Source organism: Nannobrachium achirus (genome assembly GCF_963921795.1).
Source record: "Nannobrachium achirus genome assembly, chromosome: 11".
NCBI lineage: Eukaryota > Metazoa > Chordata > Actinopteri > Myctophiformes > Myctophidae > Nannobrachium > Nannobrachium achirus.
In genome coordinates, this window is record NC_137820.1 from 24,105,451 (window position 1) to 24,118,266 (window position 12,816).

The window sequence follows — 12,816 nt, forward strand, 5'->3', positions numbered from 1 at the left end:
GGGTTCAAGTGGTTAATATAAAAAAGAAGAAAAATGTTCCTATCACGCAAAGATTTGGAGGACCCCCTGTAGTAACTCTGAGGACCCCCTAGGGGTCCCGGACCCCCTGTTGAAGACCTCTGCACTATATCATTGGATGGCCCCCCTGCTGCGTTGCTGATCTGATCGGAACTTTAGATGGGCCGTTGGGCTCAGTCCTCCTCCCCTTGTGGCCCATGAATTTAGGTTTGGAGGACAGAACACAGCTCATTTACCGTCCTGCAGCTGTTCTGGGACGGGACACGCTACACAGAACCTGCATGGACGGCAGGTTCTGTTTACACATTATGCATTTAGGTAGATTTTCTGTTCTCTTCTATATCCCCCTTGCGATGGGGGGGGGGGGGGGGGGGTGTAATGTGCAGGGACGTGCTGGCCATTGGGAAAAGCGGGACAACTCCCGAACGGCCGGTTCATTCCCGGCCGGTCCAGGCCGGCCATTAGGAAAAAAATAAAAAAAAATTAAAAATGTCGGCCTTCGTTCCATTTTGGGGGCTGGGCGGCCAACAAAGTAAATCGTCACTGTCGGGCAGAAAACCTTGTATCTTCTCTACGCTTCAAATTTGTAATTTTTTTCGCAAAGCAAAGCCCTGCTTCATCGTACAAGGCTGTCGCACAAAAGTAGTGAAAACAGCAGATCTACAAGCACACAACGCCTCGCGGTGCGAGGCGTTGTGTGCTTGTAGATCGGCTGTTTTCACTAGTTTAAATCATTTTTAAAATGGTTTGGACAATGTTTCCACCCGACAATGACGAAATATAACTCATGTACAGTAATTGGCCCACTGGCTTGTCACTTGTCATGATCTGAAATGAGAGCGAGAGAGAGAGAGAGAGATCTCTCTCAATAGCGCGCAATGAGGGCCTCTCCAACTCTTTTTCCCGGGCTGAATCAGGGGCCCAGCATGTCCCTGTGTCGTGTAAACACGATACGCCTGCGTGTTAGAAGTCAGCCGCGGGCCAAAACCGTGACCGATGAGAATCGAGAGGCGCTAAATCAGATTCATCGGGAGTGCTAACGGGGCCAATAAGACACTTTGGCGTGCTCTCCGGGTTCTGGCCAATCCGGAATTGAATCCAGTCAGTTCTTCAAAATGTCCAACGGGGATCTGCGTCGGGGAGGAGAGCAGATGTCCACATGCCTGAAGTGTTTTCACGTGTCACCGCTTGGTAACAATTTGTTAAGTTACATCAAACACGCTCAGTGTCAGCTATGTAGGCGTTGGGGAGTTTTTCGAAGGCAACCCGGGGAGACAAGGGATGAGAATCAGCAGGGTCTGCTGGGTCAGGTTTAGAATATCACGAGTGGTCTCTGTATGCGTCGCAATGTGTGTACACATTTTAGTGTTTGTGCTGGAACAGGAAGAGAGCCTTGAGATGGTTGCAGGCTACATGTGGTGCCTGGTCTTGTGTTTCTGCTATAGATCTCCTCCAGTGTGCAATAAAATGGTGTTGACTGTAGAGTGAGCAGGGTGCAGAGAGTGAGTGGGTGTACTGTACAGCAACAGCATAGGATGAGACACGTGTTGAGAGCCTGCAGTGAGGGATAGCGGCTGTCTGCGCTCTGCTGATAAATACAGCAACTGACTGAGGTAGGCCTGCAGTCAAGACTCAACCACTGGAGTGACAGAGAAAGTGTGCCAATAGATCAGGGATGTAAAGTAATTAAGTACCTTTACTTACAGTAAGTAGAAGAGTTATCTATACTTTACTTGAATATTCCCAATTTCTAATACTTTTACTTCTACGTCACGTCACTACATCTCGGTTCCAAATATTGTACTTTTACTCCACTATATATTTTTAAAAACGTACTAGTTACTTACTTACTAGTTACTTTGCGGATATAAATCATAATGTTATAAAAAAAAAAGAATAGGGCTGGGACTTTAACTGATTAATTGCGATTAATGAATTACAGAAAATTAACGCGATTAAAAAAAAGAACGCATTTTAATCGCACTTAGTTTTTGCACCACAGAACCTTCAGTTTCGGGCATATTGATCATAGTGATGCACCAACCAAGAAGAGGCAACAAACGCAAAGGGAGAAGTAGCCGATCAGAGCGCTTTGCTTGGCCCAGTGGATACGAAATTTAGATTTCAAAAACTCACTAGTTGATTCACTCGTACAACAAAATGTGTTTTACTTGAAGAAAATGCTTCTCAGGTCAAATATCAATGTGCGATTAAAATATGATTAATTGCGATTAATTAATCACAGAGCCTGTAATTAATTAGATTAAAAAATGTTATCGCATCCCAGCCCTAAAAAAAACATAAACCACTTGTAGAAATGCTATTTTCTAACATTCTGTACTTACTTTTACTTTTGGTACTTTGAGTACTTATCGATGACAATACTTTTATACTTTTACTCAAGTACATTTTTAAATCCGTAACTCTACTCGCAACAAAGTATTTTTACATTACAGTTTTGATACTTGAACTTAACCCTTTAAGTGCCTATCCCGAACATGTTCGGGATATTCGGGATCAAAAACAATTTTTTATTTGCTATTTTACTTACCCCGAGCTGCTTGGAGCAACGTGGGTGGTCCCGGCTCGCCCAGCGCTCACCAACGAGAGACGCTAGATGCTCCGACGATTTATTCCATTGAAAATGGTTTAAAATAAAGTTTAGAGCCCCCCAAAAAAAACCTCGGTACCGGTACCGGTACCGGGACGTATTCCAGGGTGCCTATCCCGAACATGTCCGGGATATTTAATAAAATGAATTATTTAATCGGAGGCCTCAACGAAGCCCCGGTCTAGACGTCCATCCATGCCCGGGACTTAGACTCGGCCATCCACGGGCCGTATTCGCGCTAACGGCCGCATCGCGCCGCCCACTCCAATAATAAATCACATCTTTAGACAGGATTTTCTCCGGATTGTGTTCCCAGACCCAAAGAGAAAGTTTTTTGCGGCTGAAATAGCTTTAGATCGGGCTTCTAAATGGGTTAGCATTTTGGCTACGTGTCAGCTAGCTTCCTCCTCCCGTCACCCATAGCATTGACTGGAGTGAAAACACAAGCCAGTTGGGAGAGGGTCGGCGAAAGCTATAAAGAAGGTCTATGGAGAAATTTCTGGCACTCTAGCGCCCCTTGTGGCCGGATGGCACTGTATGAGTTAAAGGAGTAGTTCACCACTTTTCAACCTGTCTTCATATAATAGGTCCTCACTAATGTTCATGATAAAATATCACAATTTTTTTCTACTCAGTCCAAATCTCCTAGGAGAGCTGTGGGAAGTTCAGAATCCATCGTCTTGTGACATCATCATTTTCCCCCCCAAAAAAATTAATCAATATTTTTGAAAAAAACATTTCGATTTTTATTATCGCGAGAACAATGGCTTCCACTTTAAAATTGCAACTTTTCAGGAATAGAAAGCCTGCAGTTTCTATAAACTGGATTGGCAATCGATGATGTCACAATACGATGGGTTTCTGTCCTGCCCACAGCCCGCCTCTGAGAAAAAAAGAAAAAAAAAAGAGAAAAAAAAGCTATTTTTGAGTGAGGACCAATTATATGAACATAGGTTGAAAAGTGGTGGAGTGCCCCTTGGCCTTTAAGTAAGACATTTGAGTACTTTTCCCACCACTGCCGAGGTAGTCCTGAAGTCAAGACTCGACCACCAGAGTGACAGAGAAAGTGTGCCAGTATAGCGTCGTTGTCGGGTAGAAACCTTGTATCTCCAAGTTTCAGTTTTCGAAGTAAAGCCCTGCTTCATCATACAAGGCCGTCGCACAAAAGTAGTGAAAACAGCAGATCTACAAGCACACAACGCCTCGCGGTGCGAGGCGTGTGCTTGTAGATCGGCTGTTTTCACTAGTTTGAATCATTTTAAAAATGACAAATACAAAACAAACGGTTTTGGACATACAAGGTTTTCACCTGACAACGACGATAGATACAGTAGAGGAGTTGAGGGAACGGTAGTTTGAGTGTGCGTGTGCGTTTGCGTGTGTGTGTGTGTGTGTGTGTGCGCGTGTGCATCTGCAAGGATGTGCCACAGTAGGAGAAAGGATCCGAGCAGGATGCCACCATCTGTTAGACACATGCACGCCTCACATAAATCTCAACCCGTGCTCAGCAATGCAAGCCAAGGCTACATTCCACCGGGCTAAATGTGTGCTTCGCTAGATACCTCCGACAGAAATGTGCACATCATACCGCCATGCGGAGCGAAACTGTCCGTACATAGAAAAGGCAGTGAAACTCGGTGCATTGTAAATCTGTGTGTGCGTGAGCCAAGACCTCACGCTGCTCTGTTAAGAATGCGAGTGAGTGAGTTTGCATTCTCTAAGCCTCTAATTAGGGGGTTATGATAAAAAATGTATGGCAGTAAATCAACATCCATGGCTGTCACGGCTACAGTATGTGTGAAGACTTAATGGGGCGATTTGTTGTCCGAATTTGCTAATTGTGCGCCTGTCCACAAAGTGGATTCATGTCATGTAGCTTTTAACCATTGGCCAGAGTTCTCTAGGCCAAACAGGGAGGCTATGGTTGATTTCAAAGTTGTTTATAAAGGCAAAGCTCTTCTGTTCTTCTGGTGTGGTCCCATGGCCCACCAATGCTCTGTAGAGTACTGGATGTGTGAGTGTCTGCGCTCGGACACACACACACACACACACACACACACACACACACACACACACACACACACACACACACACACACACACACACACACACACACACACAGTTACAGGTCGCCAGGGTCAAAGTCAAGCCCAAGCGGGGGAATGTGTGGATGAGTTGGGTTTTCCTGTGGCGCGCAGATGGGCTGGAGCCTGGCGCAGTCGGCTCTGTGGCCATCTCCCCGCCAGCCCTGTGTTTTGACAGTGCTGTTATAACGCTGGCGTGCGTCTTCTCTGGCGGGACGAGACCACGATGACAGCTCCCATCACGCTGTCTGCTCTCACACCCTCTAGCCTCTGCTGTTTGTGGACCGCTCTATAGATACCATGTGCATCTAAGTGTGGTGCGTGCCAAGTACACTACTGCACTGGACAGTGTATGTTACTGTACATCTCACACACCACTAAGGCTTAAATCCCACGGTGCTCATTTAACTCTGAGGGCTCTATCTTCCGCCCAGCAACTATCCCTTGGCACTGCCTTTGCCTTGGACAGAGGAAGTCACCAGCACTCAAGGAATCTCCTTTTCACATGATTTTATCAACTGGACAGAAGCAACGTACGCGTTTCGACCCTTTGGTCTTCGTCAGCGTACTATGCTATTTTGAGCCGTGCACCAAAAAGCCTTTATCTAATTTGGAGTGTTGCGGGCTTTCTGCTTTGTTGCAGATATCTTTCTCTACTACCCTTGCCTTGCCTTAATCCTCTTCGCTCCGAACGGAGCATAGGGCTTCTACGATTTGCCTCCAGGCGACACAATCTCGACTTTTCCTCTTGGTCTCTCCCCAGGTGATGTTGATCTTCTGCAGTTCGTTATTGGTGGTTCTTCACCATGAGTTGTTGGGCCTTCCTCTGCCTCTCGCACCTTGGGGGTTCCAGTCAAGAGCCCACCTTGTGGTGTTTGACTCCGGCTTCCTCAGTGTGTGTCCAATCCACTTCCATGTTCTTCTTTTTATGGTTGTTTCTAGTTCCTCCTGTTCTGTCCTTCTCCACTGCTCCATAATTCTATTTGGCCACCAGATGCCACATAGATGTCTTAGCGTCCTATTTATGAATGGTTGTCACATCGGTTGTCACATCTTCTTCTGTTCCTCGAGACTTTGAAACTATGCTCCCAAGATATCGGAACTGATCTACTCTCTCAATGGTCTCTTCTCCACAGTTAGCACTACCCGCTACCCGTTAATTACGCACAAAGGTAGCTGGCGATGTCCCCAAATACATTTTGACGACAGTTATCTGTGCCTGGAAGTGGCCATGGGTGTTTTTGCGCTATCCCTAAAATTGCTATCTTGCCCACGCGTATGGGAAAGCGCTTAACGTATTCTCATACCACCCGCTGTGCCAGATCCTTTTGGTATGGCGCCCAAGTTGCGCGACTTGGGCACAAAATAGGGTCCTGAGAATAAGAATAAGGGTCTCAGAGTTAACCAATTGAATCCTAGCAACCCTACTCTGGGGGGAACATTTGCCAAAAATGACAGATCTGAGAGATCTACAATCTCATTCTCACACATTACAGTGCGATGCATTTTTGAGTTTGCAGATCACTATTTTCGCTAGTGCGATTTGGTTCAGAGGGGGGGAGGGGGGGGGGATCAAGTACTAGTATATTAGTATAACTAAGTATTAGTTTACAAGTATGGAGGGTTGAAGTCGTTAAATAAACATTTGTGATTTTGCAGTGCAGTGGTTGTGAACTGCTTTACTTACTTTGCAGATCAACTGAGCTTCCACTCTGGTCATTTTTGTTTATTCTAGGCTGATTAAGAACTGAAAAATAACACAAAGGCCACTATATGTACAGTGGCAGTGCAAAAAGAACAATATTTATACTGAAGTCCAAGATGACTCTAATCTCAATTTTGGCCTCCAGCTACTCAACATCTGCTAAAAATATAATTTTGATCCATAAATAAACGCTGTGGTGTTTTTGTCTGAGCTAACCGTATCTGACCTCAGTGGCGTCAGTTCAGAAAAAGCTAAGGTATGGCAACATGACTGGTGTCTTGCACGCGCGCGACACCAGTCATGTTGCCATACCTTAGCAACAAGCATGATACATTTATTTTAAGAAGTACATTCTATTTTTCCCCCCGTTTTCTACAGTTTCTTGGGCTGGATATGGCAGCCTGGAATGGTTGTTCAAGTGCAGCTAAACTTGGCATGTTAGTAAACGTGACACAATTAACATTAATGAATTGCACCTGTGCAGCTGACCTGCGGAACCTGGGAATATACCATTTTGTCAAAATGGGGAGAATAAAAGTGTGGAGAATATAATTATAATACCATGTTAAAGTGACCATTTTGTAACATTTTGCATTTGTAGTTATTTTACTGTAATTTAACAACATAATAACCAACAGAGATAGACAAAGAGACATTCATGGATTTATATTTAAAAGTAACTTTTATTTTTCCCCCCTGGACCCATGGGGTATGGCAGCTGCATACCCCTGCCATACCCAATTGACGCCCCTGTCTGACCTTACAGTAGAGCGAGAGGGAGAGGGTGTTACCATAGCGATGCTGAGAGACATGACTGATGGAAGCCGCAGAGGTCCGAGGTCAAATGAGTAGCGCATGACCTACGAACTTAAGCTTCTCTCTCAGGGTTCAGGCTGTGTTGAAAGGAACCCCCCACCCCTCCCCTTCCATAAACCTGGCTAAAAGGTGTTGTAAAGAGGCAGTTTTCCACATTGTTTTGTACATTGTAAATGCCTTTTTTGCAGCTATGAAATCCCCGGGTCATGCATTTAATTATAATCTTTTTTACACCACAAATTTCCAGTTTACTGGATTATGGAAATTAGGCCTCTGGGCTGATGGACGTTTATCCTCTTTCCTCTGTAATGTAAAGAGGCATTTAACATCTTACATGTGCGAGGTTTATCTCTGGGCCTTTCTTTCTTTAACCTTTTGTACACACTTTAAACAAAATGTCTAACGTATGTGTAGATGATGTGAGAGAAACGTGGTAGGCAGGGAAATCATCTTTTCCATCTTGTAAATGCGGAGCTGCATAGTTTTGGCTTTCGGTCTGATTTCATGGAACTTTAGATCGATCAAAATCATTGCTCGTGGAGATTGATATAATAACATGGTGGCCAGAGATGAGTCACCACTAATTTCACGTTCTCTCTCAGACTCGACCTACAGTTTGGGGGCTGTGCGGCGTTCGGGCGCTGTGGGTGAACAGCGCGCAGCCAATGGAAGAGCCTGGTTGTGACATCACAGTCATGCAATGTGGGCCAACGGATGGGGAAGGACCAGTATGTTCCAGAAAAAACACCAGAAACAGAGATGTGGAGTCAGCCATTGAACCCGAGTTCCATTATCCATCATCAAAGGCCAGCGAGAGTTTAGTCGGTTGGCTAGCGAAGTAGAGCCGTGATAATGCAACAAGAACACAGTGCACTCTCCAGCTCCCTTGGCATCAGAAAAGCCCAAAATAGGAACGGATGTGAATGCGGTGTCATTCACTGTCTGTCAGTCAACAGTCCTCCATATATCTATCTACAGTATCTTATCAGCTTCCTCTATGGCAGGGGTTTTCAAAGTGAGTGACGGGGCACCCTGGGGTGCCGCGACGGCAGTCCAGGGGTGCCGCGAGTTAATTTGATAATAGTTGGAATTTATTTGGACACTTGAAAAAATATTTAGTATCATTTAAAACTTGAAGTACAAAGTTATTTTCAGTCAGTTCTAACCAAAATGGCTATTATCTCAAAGTTTTCCTCGCAACATAATCACTAAAATATCGTCATTGTCGGGCAGAAACCTCGTATCTCCAATTTTCAAATGTGTACGTCTTTTGCCAAAGCAAAGCCCTGCTTCATCATACAAGACTGTCGCACAAAACTAGTGAAAACAGCCGATCTACAAGCACACAACGCCTCGCGATTGTGTGCTTGTAGATCTGCTGTTTTCACTAGTTTAGTGCATTTTATATTTGCTAAATATAAACCGGTTTTGGACACGTTTCCACCCAACAACGACGATATGCTATAAATATAAGGTTCTGTGAGTAAAAATTATAATGTAGGGGTGCCTCGGATTAAAAAAATATTTATGGGGTGCCCTGAGACAAAAACGTTTGGGAATACTGTAGCCCAGGCACGTGCACACATAGACATCAAAGGGGGCCTGAGCCCCTGCCCTTCTATTTGTCTGTAAAAAGTTCCCTCTCCAGACCATGAATGCCGTTTTTACTATGGCGAAAGAAACGCAAATGCCCCCTTTCCATGCTATACCTGAAGGCAGCATTCAAGAGATTTGCCTTGTCCAAACTCTCCTGAGCCTGTACGTACAGTACCATGCCGTACAGTATGTACACCACAACTCCAGTATTCACATAACTATATGCTTAGTTCAGTGTGGTATCAAGCACTGAAAATAACTGACCTCCAAGCTCACAGTGAGCTTGGAGGTCTGCTATTTTCGATATTTTCAGCAAAAGGCCGTTTTTAGTTAGGTCAAATTAGCCAAAAGTTAAACCAATCTGGGAACTAAATCAAAATCTAAATCTTTTTTCACAAAATGTGTTCATAAAGGTGTCAACTATCACCTCTGAACTTTCTCAATCACAACTCCCTTGGGGGACTTTGTGGTAGCCAATCAAAGTTGGGGGTATCCCGTGGGCCTGGGATTAAAGGGGGGGAAATAAAAAATGGCCAATATGAGTGTATGAGGTGTGTAATTAGGGTATTTGGGGGCTGCTGAATCCATTCCAACCATTAGTTATCAGTAAAAATTACTCCTTGGCCATAAAATAGGCCACAACAAACTACCTTTTTGTGTCCACAAGACATAATATTGTCAATAAAAAAATGGTTGGAGTAGGGTTTGAATTCATGAAAACTATTCAAGATCAGGTGGGTAAGCGCACATCATGACACACATGATAACATGATACAATCTGACAAGGAACAATCAAAAGGGTTTAAAGCATAGGGACTTACAGGACACAGGTGAACTCGAATGACATGATTGGCTAAGCCTTAGCCAATTAGGCCTATTTTATGGCCAAGGAGTCATTTAAACTGAAAACGAATGGTTGGAATGGATTCAGCAGCCCAAAAATACCCTAATTACACACCCCATATGCTCATATTGGCATTTCTTTCATTTTATCCCCTTTAATCCCAGGCCCAGGTATCCCGATACCCCCAACTTTGATTGGTTCCCACAATGTTCCCCAAGGGAGTTGTGATTGAGAAAGTTCAGAGGTGATAGTTGACACCTTTATGAACACATTTGTGAAGAAAGATATTGATTTTGATTTAGTTCCCAGATTGGTTTAACTTTTGGCTAATTTGACCTAACTATTTAGAAATGTCAGCCCCTGCCTCTCTAACATTCTCTGCTCGTCACTGCTGTAGCCTCCTCCTGGATTAAGCAAACTACTATAGGAGGACTTTGCAGTAGTAGGGCTAGACCGATACGTACAGTATATTGGTCGTGCCCGATTTACCAGCCAATATTTTACTTTTTTGATGGCGTCGTTTTCTTTTTTAATTTTGTGTAGACAATTATTTTTACCCCCTTTTCGCCCCAGTTTAGTCATTATGCCAATTAATCCTCCCCCCCCACCACACACATACACAAACACACATTTCTATGTGTTGTCACTGCTGTGTCACTCTCTGCTGACAGGTGCCGCCCCAGCCCACAGGAGTATGTGCAGTGACCTTCCCCACACAGGCCAATTGTGTTAGCAGCCTATAGACGTTATGTAAAAAGCTGACGCACCATGGTGGCTTTGAACTGTGCCACCTGGGCACCTCAAAAATACATTTTAGTCAAATCAAAGTTTTTCAAATTGATTGGAACATCTTGCTGGTTTTTTTTGGACAAAATATCAGTCAAAACATCATCAGTCTATTTAGTCGTCTTGTGATTGGCATCGCACGCAAAAATCTGGCATCGGTCGGGCTCTACTTTGCTGAGGGACTATTGATCTTCAGTATTCAGCAACCATTAGGAGCCAATTAATCTCTAATTTTCCAAGCACAACATGAACAAAATGGCCAGCTGATGAAAGCCTTGGTATGCAAGCCCCCAATTGGTCCAGCTGGCTGCAGTCCAATGATAACGCTTGCCAATTGCCCGGTTGCCTTGTAGACTGAGACTCTTGTTTAGATCCCTTTCCCCTTCACTTAAACACAGTTTAAAGTTACTGGAAAAGGGCAGAGATACTGTAGCTGAATAGCCGAATGCTTCTCTTGGAACAATTCAGAATCTTGGGTTAGATTCATGAGGCTCTTCACTACACTGTATAATGAGGATGGCTCGAATATGTTGCCTGTCACATGTTTTTCTTTATACTTAAATACTTTATACCAGAAAAAAAAATGTCGGCCTTCGTTCCATTTTTGGGGGCTGGGCGGCCAACAAAGTAAATCGTCACTGTCGGGCAGAAACCTCGTATCTCCAAGTTTCAAATGTATACATTTTTTTGCAAAGCAAAGCCCTGCTTCATCATATAAGGCTGTTGCACAAAAGTAGTGAAAACAGCAGATCTACAAGCACCCGCGAGGCGTTGTGTGCTTGTAGATCGGCTGTTTTCACTAGTTTAAATACATTTTTAAAATGATAAATACAAAACAAACGGTTTTGGACATACAAGGTTTCCACCCGACCACGACGAAATATAACTCATGTACAGTAATTGGCCCACTGGCTTGTCACTTGTCATGATCTGAAATGACAAATCTTTGAGTAGCAGCAGCGCTATAGAGAGAGACATCTCTCTCTATAGCACGCAATGAGGGCCTCTCCAACTCTTTTTCCCGGGCTGAATCAGGGGCCCAGCACGTCCCTGCTTTATACTTTATACTTTCTGCCTTTATTTATAGTGGAAAGTGGAGATGGACAGAAACAGGGAGATAGCGTCGGGAACGTTACTCGAACCTGTGATGGCACTGTCAGGCTACTTTTGAGCCCAGGTGACCGGACTGCTACGCCACGGTCCGGGCCGGCCTGTCACATGTTTTGATGAGCAGCTGCAGCGCAGGGACGCCTGTCACTTCCTGTGTCCCCACTTCTGATACTGAAGCCAGGTCAGACTTCATCACAGCTGCAGAGCACTGATTTCCATCTGATGTAGCCCTGCCTAGAACATGCTTCCAACAAATCGCAGACGCATTTTACGATTATGACCATTATTTTGGAATTGGTCTGCAAAAGCCAAAGGGCTTTAATTTCAGTTGGGAGGAAGCAGCCACTAACATGTACAGCACACAGCTGGATGAGACGTGCGTGGTATGTTAGGATTGGAAGCTTTCACCTGCAGTGCATGTATCGACAGAGCGCTAGAGTGGCTTGTATGTACTGTACAGTATATACTATATAGGTTATTCAGCATCAGTTTGTGAACTAATAATGAGTCTTGTGTAGTGAAATGGTGAATGCACATAACAGAAAAAGCAACCAGGGATTTTTCTTTACCCTTAAAACGTTTTAAAATGTTCCGAACTTGAGAAAACATCAGATCTACAAGCTTACAGCTCGTTGTATGGCTATGCGTTAGGAGCTTGTATATTGTCCATTTCGCTGTTTAGTGTAGTCATACGAAGAAGTATAGAGGGATTAAGTGGTTAATCAAATAATGTGTCAAATCTGATTGGTATTAAATTTAAGAGGCTTACGGTTCAATTAAATTTATCAGACGATAAAAGGCAAGGTAACAGAAGGAATTGTTCTGTTGCTGCTCACAAAGCCGAGTATCAGCCTCACAAAGAATAAAAACTAGGTGTCCATCTCCCATGTTCTCCCTGCGACTTTCTCTCTTCTCTCCCTTTCTTTCATCCTCCGCCAGAAGAAGTTTTTTGGACATGTAGGATGATAAAAAAAAAGAGCAGGAAGGAGGAGAAGAAGAAAGAGAGGCCAGTTCTCAAGGAATATGGCTCGTATTAATCTGGAAATATTGCTTTACCTCATCTGTACTAAATTACGGGTCTGAACTCGCTGTCCTCTGAAAGCAGGCGCAGCGCCACCGGCAGCCCAGATGGGCAAGGATCTGTCACCGCGACCAAGCACATAAACCCCTGGTCTGTGGAGCTCTATGGCTGCCCTTTTATACGCCGAATCAAAAGTGTCTCTTTGTTATTGTTGGGCTTGGCTTG